Source organism: Canis lupus, chromosome X (genome assembly GCF_003254725.2).
Source record: "Canis lupus dingo isolate Sandy chromosome X, ASM325472v2, whole genome shotgun sequence".
In the NCBI taxonomy this organism is placed as follows: domain Eukaryota; kingdom Metazoa; phylum Chordata; class Mammalia; order Carnivora; family Canidae; genus Canis; species Canis lupus.
In genome coordinates, this window is record NC_064281.1 from 7,161,556 (window position 1) to 7,174,540 (window position 12,985).

A 12,985-nucleotide genomic window follows, 5' to 3' on the forward strand; every position below is an offset into this window, starting at 1 on the left:
GTTTCAAAAGGAAAGTGCAAGTCAATGAGGATTAGTTTGGCTTCTCGGAGGTCGGAACTAAATCTACAAAACGAATAAAACGAGGCTGAAATAAACAAGAATGTGCAATTGCTCATCCGCGGGGATGATGTAACTAATACTGACATAATTTCCAAGCACGAAAGCAAAACTAGGTCAAAGCATGTTGGCCTAACATAATAAGCATTTTCGCTCCCAGAATTTTACCATGTAGGCTGTGTCTGCAGGCATTAATGTCTTCTGTTATCAATGTTCGGGGCTGTCACAAACAATTCATGTCTTATCACTCTTTGTTAGTTAAACCAAAACAATGTAGTTTACATGTGAACTACTCCATTCTGACAGCTGAAATGTTAGAAAGGGGAAATGTTAAAAATATTCAGGAAGTGTCTCCTCCAGGCTGAGAAGCACTGATCAGTAAATATTTATTATTTAATCGTCTCCTATCACGTTCTCCTCCACTCCGAAATTTTCCTTACTCAGTTATTCTGACTTTTATTATTCCTTTTTCACCCAGAGTCATATGGAGAGTGGCGGTAGCATCGATACCTCTTTAGAAATCCTCTTTACACCCTGACCGATGAGAAAAACCTCAACTGAGTCCATCAGTGAGTAGCCAATTTTTCCATTCTGCCTTCCCCAGATGCAGACTAAAACAACTCATACTTGCTTCGCCCTTCTGTTTGCTCCATTTCATTTTCCTTCACAAAGCACCCCTGATTAATTCACAGAGAAAGGGACTCCCCTCGCTCCTACAACTTTTTTCTGTGTAAACATAATCCTCCTAAGGTTTTGCTCTCTGACGTGTTCACACTTCCCTAAAATCAGAGCAAAGAATATGTAGACAAAAGTAGCACAAAATCCAAAGATGAGGCTGTGTGACCATTTGGATTTTTCAGATAGTATTTGCTCCTTACAGGGGATGATCACAGTCCTTCCTGATTCTTGACTCCTTAGAAACCATCAACCCCGCTGGAACCGTCTTGGCATTTATCAGCACATTAAATTAGGCTGTGACCCCAAAACGCCCAAATTACATCTTACCAGAAGGCATATGGTGTAGTCAAAAGACAGTAAGATGGGGAGTCCATAAGACTCAGGTTCTAGAAGTAAACCTGCTCATACCTTTGCTCCCTGATGGAGGGGACAGCATTCTTCTGAGTGACAACTTCAACCCACAAGTGCTCAACTTTTAACCAGTACTCTTCACATGTCCTAAATAAAGAGTTCTAATATTTGGTGATGTCTTCCATTTATCTGTTTCTTTATCTGGTCGTTCATCTCGTTATTGGCAAGTGAGCATTCAACAAATTCCACTTGTCCACAAACAGCTCCTTTCTTCTTAATTATTTGGTGAAGGCCACTTCAAAATACATACAACTGAAGCCACACTCTACCGCTTGACATATGACAGATAACATAGTCTACTGCGTGAACCCTTTGAAAATGTATTAGTCCCGTTGTCTCCCTAAACCATTAAAAGTCTCAGAAATTTCTATTTCATCATTTTAACCATAACTCTCAGATGGTCTGTCACACCCAGAAGCAGTGAAAATGCTTTGTCCAGCATATGTCTTAAATTTCGTAGAGAAAATGTGGCCGCCATGTGCAGAGGATAGAGCAGAAGACTTCAGTCTCCTCTCAGAAACATTCTCTCAGTTGCTGAGTGACCTTGGGCGTGCCACTCCCCTGGCAAAATAAACCAACTGCACATGGCCCAAAGGCCTAAGACACCAGGTTGGGCTTCATGAGAACAAGAAGCAGACTCTGGTTTTACTTTTAGGCTTTGAGCTATGGGAGGACACATCCCATTTCTTAACCGCTTCTGTAGCCCCATCATGGAGAGTCTAAGCAAAGCTGCCGGCCACATTCCAGGCTGTGTCCTCACCCAGAACACAACCGCATGGGTTACCTGGTTAAGCAATTGCAACCTACTATCATGTTTCATGTTTCTCTCAGGTCAAACCATTCGGCCCTTGCCGTTCCCCAACCCTTCTAACATCCTTTCTTCCTCTTGAAAATGGTTTCTGGAATATGCTCTTTCCTGCCAAAATTCATCTAGCACATGCTCATAAAATATTTACTGATTCCCTAATGTGTGCCAGGCACTGTGCTTGGGCCCAGGGATTAAAGGTAATTGAGATGTAACCCTTGCTCTTGAATAACTCAGTACCAAGATTGGTAGACAAATAATTAACTGGAAACATCCACACCATTTCAAATACTTGTGTGAGGGTGCCTGGGTGGCTCAGGGCATGACCCCGGGGTCCTGGGATCAGAGTCCTGCATCTGGCTCCCCACAGGGAGCCTTTTTCTCCCTCTGCCTGTGTCTCTGCCTCTCTGTGTCTCTCATGAATAAATAAATAAAATCTTAAAAAAATACTTGTGTTGATAAGAGGAAGCTCCAGCTCTTTTTCTTTCCATTTATTCTAATCCAATAGACAGTGCTCAGTCTACAAAGAGCATCCTTACAAGCAAGCCAAACTCCCACGTGCTCCGTTTCACTGTCCCTTCACTTGGCTCCCTGTGCTTCCCTGGCCGTCACTCACCAGAGACCTCAGTGGGTCCATAAGTTGAAGCAAGATGCTGAGAAAAGAATAAGTGTAGAGGTGGGACTCACGGGTGGACACATCTGCAAGTCCCATCTGCCAAAGGCATGACCCTGCCCACTGACGTTGTCCCGCAAAGGGCAATCGTGATTTTTACAGCTCCAGGCTCTACTGCTTTTTCTCCAAGATCCATCCTGAGGTTTGAAAGCCTGAGTCATGAGCTTTAGCTCATCCATATTGCTTCTTCCCCAACACCTGGTGGAGGCCATTGTCTAGAGGAAGGAAGTAGGAGTGTGGTTTGGAGGTGGGGCAGGGCAGGGGCTTGGTTGGGCCATTAAAGAAACTCAAGTCTCTGTGTATTAGGATAGGGGGTCCCAATGGGACCCAGAAGGTATCAGAAGGATGGAGAAGGAAAGGTGTAAACACTAGGGTAAACTTTTCCCACTTCAAGAATTGCCAAAGTAACGGTAACTCTTTCTCCTTCTGGGTTCCAGCCTGTGTAACATGGAGGCATGTCCTCGAAACTCAGAACTGAATCTGACGTCAATCCGATTGGTTATTTTTTAAGATAGTGAGTTCTGGAAATGGAATCATTTCTCATTGGAAAACATCCAGGGTTTCAAACGACAAACTCTTAGGGCATAAGGTCTTCCTAGATTGGGGACTGCCTTGGAGTTATTTTCCTCTATTGATAAAAATTGGTTAAATTGCTACTTAATAATTATGATAAACGGGGATCCCTGGGTGGCTCAGCAGTTTGGTGCCTGCCTTCGGCCTAGAACGTTATCTTGGAGTCCCAGGATCGAGTCCCATATCGGGCTCCTTGCATGGAGCCTGCTTCTCCCTCTGCCTGTGTCTCGGCCTCTCTCCCTCTCTGTGTCTCTCATGAATAAATAAATAAAATCTTAAAAAAAAATGATGATGATAAATGTATTTTAACTAGGAATTCGTAACTTTCTACAGATGGATATGTAGCTAAAAATTAACTAACCTTCACAAATCCAAATCACTTATCAAGTCTCCAAAGTTCAAGAAATCTTGGGCTACCATCAATTTATCAAGTAGATCCTTATCCATACAAGTATAGTTATTAAGAAGCAGGCATTCTGCCCACAAATAACTTACATTATGCTACTGGTACAATAAACTATATATCAGATCAAAAGTCCTTTGAGGGCAGGGATCATATTAAAATCATGTTTGTAGCCCAGAAAGGCATATAATAATCATTTAAAGTAGCTTAAATGAATGGACTACTGAATATATTAATTCTGTAAGTACTCAGTAAATGTCCTTGAATAATGTAAGAACAGAAGGAGAGCCTCTGGATTATACTCATCATAAACAGTGGACTGTATATAAAACCTTTAAATCCACTTGCACTACAAATGATCAGTACATCTTCCATTGTTTATGCCATTTTAAGCCAAAACTTCTTTCATAGCACAGAGCAGATAAGTTCTTAGTTTTATGTTTGCTTGTTTTGTTTTGTTTTAGGAAAGTCTTCTCTAAACATTTTTTTTCCAGTGCCGCAATTTTCTGACCTCTTTAACACGACCAGACTTTCTGGAGGCCATTAACCATCCTAATCTGTGTCTGAGGGATATTTTCCTCCGGGGTGGGGGGTGGGGGGAAGGGGGGCGGGGATCTTGTGGATCCAGATGGGTCCCTAATATTTTGTCCTTTCATTGAAATAAATTTCTAGGACGTGCCAGGTCGTAAAACTAGGCAAGCAACCTTCTAGAACAAAACCCCCGAGATGAGTTTCATGTGAAATAAAAGGAGTTGATAATGAGCCAGAAAGAATCATGTTGATAAAACCATCCCATATCTAAATGGGAGATTAGATTCCTGTTTGACCTGGCTTTGTAGCCCTTTCTTTAATCACAGAGTATTTGATATTCTCTTCCTTGAATGAACTCATTTTCATCGTGGCTTTGGTCACAAGATTAAAGAATCGCTAACTAATTGTTCCAAATAAGCAGGGCAATTCTCCTGGACTCTGATCTGGCTCCCAGCGGCGCGTCCACCGGCCTTCCGTCATAGACACTTCAAGCCTGACCTCTGCAGGTGGATAACTGAAATGCACACCGCCCAACCGGACTGCGGCCTTTCTTTCGAGAATCCCACCAAATTCTCAAAATGCAAAAGCTCACACCAAGTACAACAGAGATATTGATGTAATATGTTGGCTTTCCCTTTCGTTTCATAAGTTGCTTTTTGGAAGTAGCAACCGTTTGACTGGAAAGCATTTAAATTTCATCTGCAGAATACTTGGGTCGTGGCTAACCACTCATTCTTTTTGCCCACCGAGAAAAAAATCCACATGATTTGGATGAACTGGGATCCTCAGATCGTGCGGGTTAAAAATGTCCTGATCGGCCTCACCTTTTCCTCATCGAACAAATTAAATTACTCTTTGTCGGGTGACCAATCCCGCCCCCCCTTCACAAAACACCGCGCAGGCCAGGTTGCCATAGCTACCTTGGATGTCTATTTACCACACAAGGGATCAAAGCCAGGAGACATCCACATACACACTTAGCCTTAAAACTTGCTGGAATGTCTGCGGATAACATGCACCTACCAATTAAAGGATTTGCCCACAGCCTATGCGGGCCATAGCCAAGCAAACTACGAACCCATGTCCTAACGAATGGCAAGGAAAAGCCAACTTGAATATTTCAAAACGACCAATAAGAAGCTTTAATTGACAGCAAGTCCTATGGTTAATAAATTCCCTGCAAGGGAGAGAGAGCAGGGAAGGCATGAACATTTCAACGCGTGTCGAAGACCCTGGACCTCCAAACCAACCTCCAAACCACGTGCAAAAACTTGAAACAGCTGTTGAAAGGGAACATTTCTCAGATACATATTTGAAATTCCGGTTAGTCACCATATCTTTCTATCTCGATGTTGGGACAAATGAGAACAGAAATGCCTTTTAAACTTTTATAGGCTTGACTTTCAAATGAAGGGAACCATAAAACATACTTGGGACGCTACGTGCTGGTTACAGACCGGTAAGAAAAAGGACGCTGTAGGAGGGTCCTGTTGTAAGCCCTGTCACTTCTGATTCCGAGCCTCGGGCGCACAGGTAGCCTGTCTTTCGGAGTGGGTAGGATTCAAGGACAGAAGCGCACCTAATTTGCTGTGTGTCTTTTATGCTTCCCCCTTCTCTGCCTTCACCTCACCATTTGTTCAATGAGGATCAAACTGCCACCTCGTTCTCTCCTGGGGATGTGACAGAGAATAAATAGATCATGTTCGTAAAGGACTTCCTAATCCTCAAAGGAAAGATTAATACAAAGACATTCATTATTAAACCAGATGTCCTTGGGCATTTTAATTCCAATCTGAAGAATGCAAAACAGGCGAGTCACAGCTTCCTTGTAATAGCACCACACTAGCTCTGCAAGAATTGAGCAGCTGCTTGAAGCATTGGCTAACTACCTAATTTTTTCCCTTCACACTGGAAGGCACCCTGTAAGGCGATGATTTGTTTTAGTCTATCAGAGATCAGAGTGGGCACCTTCTCCTCCTAGAGCATTTTGGAAAGTCATCAGGATATTAAAAACACAAAATAGGTCTGGTAGGCAGTTGTCTGGAGAAGCTGATTTTTTTTTCCAGCCCGAGAAAGAATTATTTGTTCTTCTCATGTGCAGGGACAATGAGTGGTGCGCTATTTGGGGAGGATATTTGCAGTTGCGGGAATGCCACAGGCAAACCTGTTGTTTTTGGCTGGGCCTCTACAACAGGTGGCCATGCCTTTCCTTTTGCCTGGGAACACAGCAAATTCCTTCTCAAGGAAGTTTCAGGAAAGTTTCCCATTTATGATCAGAGTGCAGAGAAAGATTGGCACACACGTTGAAATTACTTCCTGATAAAGGCAAACCAGGTTTACACTTTGCTTTTGTCCTAAATCAGCGTGACCTTAGGAACTCTTAAATAATATTACCCTTCTATGTGGAGTTTTTTTCCCTGCCACCCTGGCAGAAAGCAAAATCCCTCTGAATCTCATCTCCAGGCAGGCAGCTTTCTAACTCTGCTGGCAGCTCCTGGCTACCTGCTATGCCTGGTACGTGGCAGGGGTCTCTTGGCTGCCGCACCATTGCTCAGGGTTGTGCAGCCCTTGGGACGGATCACTCCTCAGCAAAGAAGAGATTGGATTTCATTGCTGAGCTGATGACACACGGACCTGCTTGATAGTTAACGCTGCAAATCCGGCTGGGGCCGCCGGGCTGGGATGGCAAATTGGCTGGTAGGTGCGATTCACCCAGCCTGGATGCAGCAGTTTGCCCCAAGAGAAACTCAAATAAAGTTAGGATTAATCCACACCAATAACTCCACCATCCCCTCTACATTGTTGTTCTGGCTGCTGTGGAACAACGTGCTAGATTCCTGAAACGCTGGACTGCCCTGATTCTTTGGGTGAGCAATGAGTCTCCCCCTCCGCCCCCCTTCCGCCCACTCCCCCCCCCCCACCCTGAGACATCCCACCCCCACTGCACCCTCCGAACAGGCCAGAAAATTATTAGACACAGAGTCAGAGGATTAAAAAGTCGTTCATTCACTAAGTAACAAAGGAGTTATTACATGCGTACCCTTAAAACTTCAATACCGGGCTGAATTCCAATTCACGCGAATGCCACAGCGAGCTAGGCATGGGGGAAGTCATGCCAAGCCGGACAGCATGCCTCTGGCATCAGGCACGGGGAGTGCCGCCGTTCCACAGGGATTGTGTGGGAACAGGGATTCTGAAAATTGAGCTCAGACATCACCAAGGAGAGGACAGGTGGCCCTGCACAGGATCAAATGACTCCTTTGTTCCAGCTAAGGACCTTTGTCAAAAATGTTTTGCGCTCCTCTTTTGCCTTTTAGATCCTTTCCATTTGGGCCTCTTGCTCCTTTCCCCCATCCCACCCCGCATAAAAAGAACGGGGTCAGTTGTGGGTTTGCACAACTGAAAGCAAGTGAGCCTTGGCCCCACAGTGTCCAGAGAGGCAAGGGCAATTCATTGAAAACACACACGGTACTTGCTCGTGTAAATGTGCTTCTCTGCACTCACGGGAACTTGCCTACCACGCCTGCTTGGGGCACAAGCGGCGGAGGGTCTTCGCGCCCGGCGTTCAGCAGGGGCTCCGCACCACCGCCCGGGGCGGCAGGAAACAGAAAGTTCTAAACCACCCCCCACCCCCGCCCCAAAAGGGAAAGTTGGCTTCCTATGCAAATCACTTATCCCAAAGTGCTGGGGCGGGGGGTGCCGAACCCATTTAGAAAAAAAAAAAAAAAAAAGGCAGAGCTTTTCTGGTGGTGAGGCAGATGCTAACTTTTCCTCCCCAGATTTGTTGAGAACTGGCAAAAGCAATTAACACCCTCTAGTAATTGTCTGCCCTGGGCAGCCTAGCAGCCTGTTCCCAGTCTCGTCTTCCCTTTCTAGGAGCAGGGGTCTTCCCGTGTACATACTGACATCAGAGTCTCCCGTGAGTTGGAAGAAGTTGGAAATTGCACCCTTGGCTATTACACCCTTGGCTTCGTACACCCACTTTTTTCTTTTCCTTCCTTAATGGTAAACCTCTGCCTGGGCTGATAAGGAATTTTATCATTCTGCCCCGAAGCCACGGAAGGAGCCGCCTGCTTAGAATTCCTTTGAAAGACTCATTTTAAGTAATCCCGAGCCTTGCTCAGCAGACTGCTTCGGGGTTGTCTTCTCACGTCCAGAAGCAACACAGTTTCAAAACTGCTGGAACAGAAAAATTAATCTGCATTTTTCTGGAAGGGCTGTCTGTGCTCATTTGAGGCCGGTTCCGCCTTCTCAGCCGCAAACGCAGTTAAGTGCTCAGAGTGGGAAGCCGAAATGAGATAAGACGCCCCGTGTAATTCTTTTTCAGGATATTCGGTTATCTTTCTTCTAATCCGAAGCGCAGGATGGAGGCTAAAAGCTCGAGATGGATCCTGCACAATACATTCCAGCCACTGCAAACTGGAATTGATTTACATATTCTACAAACCGCTTTTAAGCCCCTTACAATGACTGGCTGACATCACCAATCACCGTTAGAGGCAAAGTGGGGAGGGGGTAGAAGGGGGTTGGGGGGTGCGGGGGGGGGGCTCTGAAAATAGGCCTCTCGGGTTCCCTTCGGAAAATGCAGCCGCGTCTCCAGGGCAAAAGGCCGGACTCGGAGGGGCATGTGCTACCCGGCGAGCCCCAGCACCGTCGCGGGGGTCCCCGGCTGCGCCGCCCTCGCGGCCCCCGGGCGCTTACCTGCCTCATGTTTAGAATTCCATGACCCATCCGGCAGGGAGCGAGCTGCCTCGAAGCCCACGCCGCGGTCTTCAGAGGGGAAACACCAAACCCAACAGAAGCCCGCAAGACAAAAGCAACTCAGGGAGATCCACAGGCAGCAAAGAGCACGTTTTCTTCCTTTTTCTTTGATCTGTTGCTACACGCACTCTGCCCAAGACAATGTCAAGTTTCTCAAGCTTTTCTTCCCAGCCTATGAAAAGTCGGGCTCAGGGAAGCGAGGACCGCCTGGCTCTTATTTCAAATCGGGTCTCAGAGACGTCGTAGGTGGCTGGCTTGGGCCCCAGAGGAGCCCCGCCAATCAGCAGAAAGGGGTGGGTCCTGGGAGCCAGAAATGCTGCCTCCGCGAGGATTAGAGAGCTTTCGGGATTTAAATGGCTGGAAGCAGCTGGAAACGCTGCGAACGCTCCCCAAGTAAAGGATGAGTTCTATTCTTATCTCCATGCTCTGGATCGGCTCAAAGCCTAACTCAGCTAGCCCGGGCCCTAAGGCCTTTGGCTTTTAGGAGCTCCTTAAAAAGCACGAAAGCATTTGGAAGGTGCACAACTACTCTGGCCAGAAAAGTGCAACATTCAGGGCCCACCCATATCTTGAAAAGGGTGTCTTTGCACCAACTGCTACTTTGGCAAAGATGGGGGGGGGGGGTCGGGAGGAGGGAGGAATCCAGATTGTTATGCAGAACACCTTAACTCAAACAGGCACCTGCCTCATTTCCATATAGATGAACTGTACTTCCAGTCTAAAAAAAAAAACCAAACAAACCCAAATCTAAATGGGAACTTGCACACAAATCTGTTGAAATGCAACAAAGGACCAAGAATCTATCTGTTGAGGGCCCGAGGCATGATTTCAGATAATACTGTTACTAGAAAAAGAAACACTGATGTTTCCTTAAGAAGAAAATGTCTAAGGTAAGTGTACCTACTGCTCACTGCGGCTGCCTTACCAACAGAGCTGATCTGCTGAGCTTATTAACCAACCGGGACCTAGCTGGCCATCCTCTCAGTAGAACTTAAACCCGGACTTAAAAAGAAGTCCCAAAGTTCGCTTTCTTGACTCTACATAAACAGTAACTTAATTCAACTCTTAACCAGTGTGATTTCAATGCAAATCTACCTTTGAATTTCAAAAAAGTGCAAGTCGAGCAAAGACTACTTTGTGTAGCGCCAGTAGTATATATACATTCCTCCCCCTCCCCAAAGAAGTGACTAAAATTTTGTGAGAGTAATTCAGTGAATATTTTTAAATCCCTGTATCAGAGGCAAAAATACCAAGTTAGGGCAGCCCAGGTGGCTCAGCAGTTTAGCGCCGCCTTCAGCCCAGGGCCTGATCCTGGAGTCCCTGGATCGAGTCCCACGTCAGGCTCCCTGCATGGAGCCTGCTTCTCCCTCTGCCTGTGTCTCTGCCTCTGTGGTGTGTGTCTCTCATGAATAAATAAAATCTTTTTAAAAATAACAAGTTAGCAGACCATGAATGGGCAATTTCAAGAGCGTCATCTACACAGGCTTAGTAGGTATGAACTCTGCCCAGTTCTGTGAAAACGCAGCCGCCCAATATCTGGACTCGGAGGTCCCTAAACCCACCCCAGCCCCCCACCTTTGTAAGCTAAGGCCCCACCTAGTGACATAAGCTGATTTGTGCTTATTTTGAAGCCCTTCTTTATGACCTAGACCAACCTCAGCACTACTGACATTTGGGGTTGGATCATTCTCCACGGTGGGTGCTGTGCTGTACATTGTTGGGTGTTGAACAGCACCTCGGTCTAGGCCCACTAGATGCCTGTGGCATTCTCACAGCCATGACACACAATAGTAACCATTTACCAAATGTCCTCCGGGGGGGGGGGGGCGGTGGTGAAATCACACCAAATTGAGAACCATGGATGTACTGGCTCTGGAATATTGGTTCTCAACCTAGAGTGTGTGAGGAAACTTCTGGGGAGATTGTTAAAAATGCAAATCCCAAAGGTCTGCTCCTGTTCCAGGGGAATCTGATTTGTAGGTTTGAGGAGGAGGCTGGGAATCCACATTTTGGTCCCACCATCACAGGACTCTGATTCACTTTGAGACATACCATCCCAGGTATGCCCTCAGCCCCAGGACATAGGGAGCTACCCAGAGCCGCTGGCTTTCTGTATCACCCCAGTTAAATCCCAAGGCACATCTAATTTTTCACCTTCAACAGAAGCTTCTGTGACAACTGCATTTGCCTTCTGCAGTCATCATCCCAAAGGTAAATGTGAGCTGGGATTTGCTCTCACCATCACTGTGCCCTTTCACAGTTCCAACCATCTTTCATCTCCTTTAGCCTACTCCCCTACCACCCTACAAAGTCAAATGTCACCCCCTCTTCTGTGCTTTCCCCAATGCCCCAGGACAGATTAATCCCTTCCCTCCTCTATGCTCATAAAGCAGTTCACAGACACCCAGGTGGTGTGCTGGTAAATGTTTAACAACCAGCTTTCAAAAAAACAAAAAAAACCTCTGAGGATTTGTAGTAGCCTTTGCCAATTTCCATAGTGTAAACACTCCCTCCTTTCCCACCATGAGGACACCGAACACCAAGTTGGAAAGAGTGGTGCCAAATCAGGAGATGATAAGCACCAGCTTGAGCAACTCGTAATACACCTCTGCTGTCACTTCCATTGCGGTACTGTCATCATATACTCTCGAGTCTCTCTCCTGTTAAACTGTAACGCTCTCAAGGGTAAGGATGGCGTCCTATTCATCTTGTAACCCCAGCCACTTGCACTGTACCTGCTGTGTAGCAGGTGGTCAACCAATGTGCGTAGAGAGAAAACGCAATGCAATGTGCAGCTTCTCCGAGACACGGACACCAATCTGATTGCTGCCACTGCCTCATCCACAGAAACTGAAACTCTTACGGTTACCTTTTTACCATAATGTTATATCTATTCTGTACTTATGAAAACAATAAGCATAATGCCATCTTCCATCCTAAAACTCCCACATCTGAGCACCATAAACAGACCAGAGTGAAAGACTAGAAGCCTGTTCTAAACAGAGCCTCGGCTTCATGGATGTATTTGTGAGACACCATATTTTTTATGTTTTTATATGAAGGCATCACACGCTTTTGCATCCACAAACTTGCACATCCTATCAGCTATTGATTACAAAGATCTCCAGGAGGAATATATACAATAACCTCTGAGAGGTATATGGAAGGGCATTTCCACTGGTAAGAGAGACAGTAATTGATGATGGTCATCTCTACTCTCTTCTCGTTATGCACAAAGACAGGAATGCTACTGGTGGTGTCTTTAACAAACAGCACTTACGAGTGCCTAGTGTGAGCAAGCATGTTGCCTAGTGTGAGCAAGCATGTTGCCAGGTTCTTTGCAAACACGCACCATTTTCTCTCCACCAAAATATCAAAAAAGTAGACATCACCATTGTTGGGCTAAGGTGGACAGACAAGATCACTGAGACAATGGAAATAACCCAAGATCTTATTGTTATAAATTGCTGTACCAGGAATCACTTGTTTGGGATTAGGATTACTCTGCTTTTTGTTAAGTAAAATATGCTGTCTCCAGAAGTGTTCCAGAAACGCCTAAAGAAAGTGGGTGGTGTAAAAAATGAACTCTTTTTCATTTATAAATAAACAAATATAACTTTTAAAACTTCTTTTTTTGGCATAATTTTTAAAACTTCTAAATGAAATAAATGGCCCCTTGAGGGTTGTCCATTAAGTGAGCATTCGATCCACTTATTGGGACCAGTGTGAGCAAGTAAAGTGAAACAGGTAAAGAAACATGCTTGACCAAAGGAGAAGATGTCCTCTCCTGCAGTGTGTGATAAAGAGTGTTTGCAAATGACAGCTGAAGGGATGTTGCAGTGTTGACGGATATTCCTTAAAAAGTAGCCTAGACAACAGTCCTGTGTAGTTATGTGCAGATTCGGTTATAAACAGACCCGCACAGTCAATGTCACATAGGCGCCTAGGCAGTTGGCCCTGGGAAGACCCTACTGGACATGGGCGGGCATTCGCCTGGCACCTCACAGGAGAACTAGCAGGATGCATGCCCCGTCTTTCTGTGTTCTATCAGGGTCAAAGCACATGGGATCAGCATTTGTATAAGTAAATAATG

At 45.6% G+C, this 12,985-nt stretch overlaps 1 protein-coding gene across 6 annotated transcripts in view; it reads right to left on the reverse strand.

The window, feature by feature from the left end:
• MID1 (midline 1) overlaps window positions 1-12,985 on the reverse strand; it is a 352,621-nt gene that overhangs the window by 148,188 nt on the left and 191,448 nt on the right. For 3 of the 6 annotated variants that reach the window (XM_049107174.1, XM_025436324.3, XM_049107175.1), the window contains exon 1: window positions 8,833-9,321. The exons of the other annotated variants lie outside the window; for them this stretch is intronic. The gene's annotated coding sequence lies outside the window, so the exon portion shown is untranslated. Of the gene's footprint in view, window positions 1-8,832; window positions 9,322-12,985 lie in introns of those variants that run through there. 6 annotated transcript variants of the gene reach the window in all.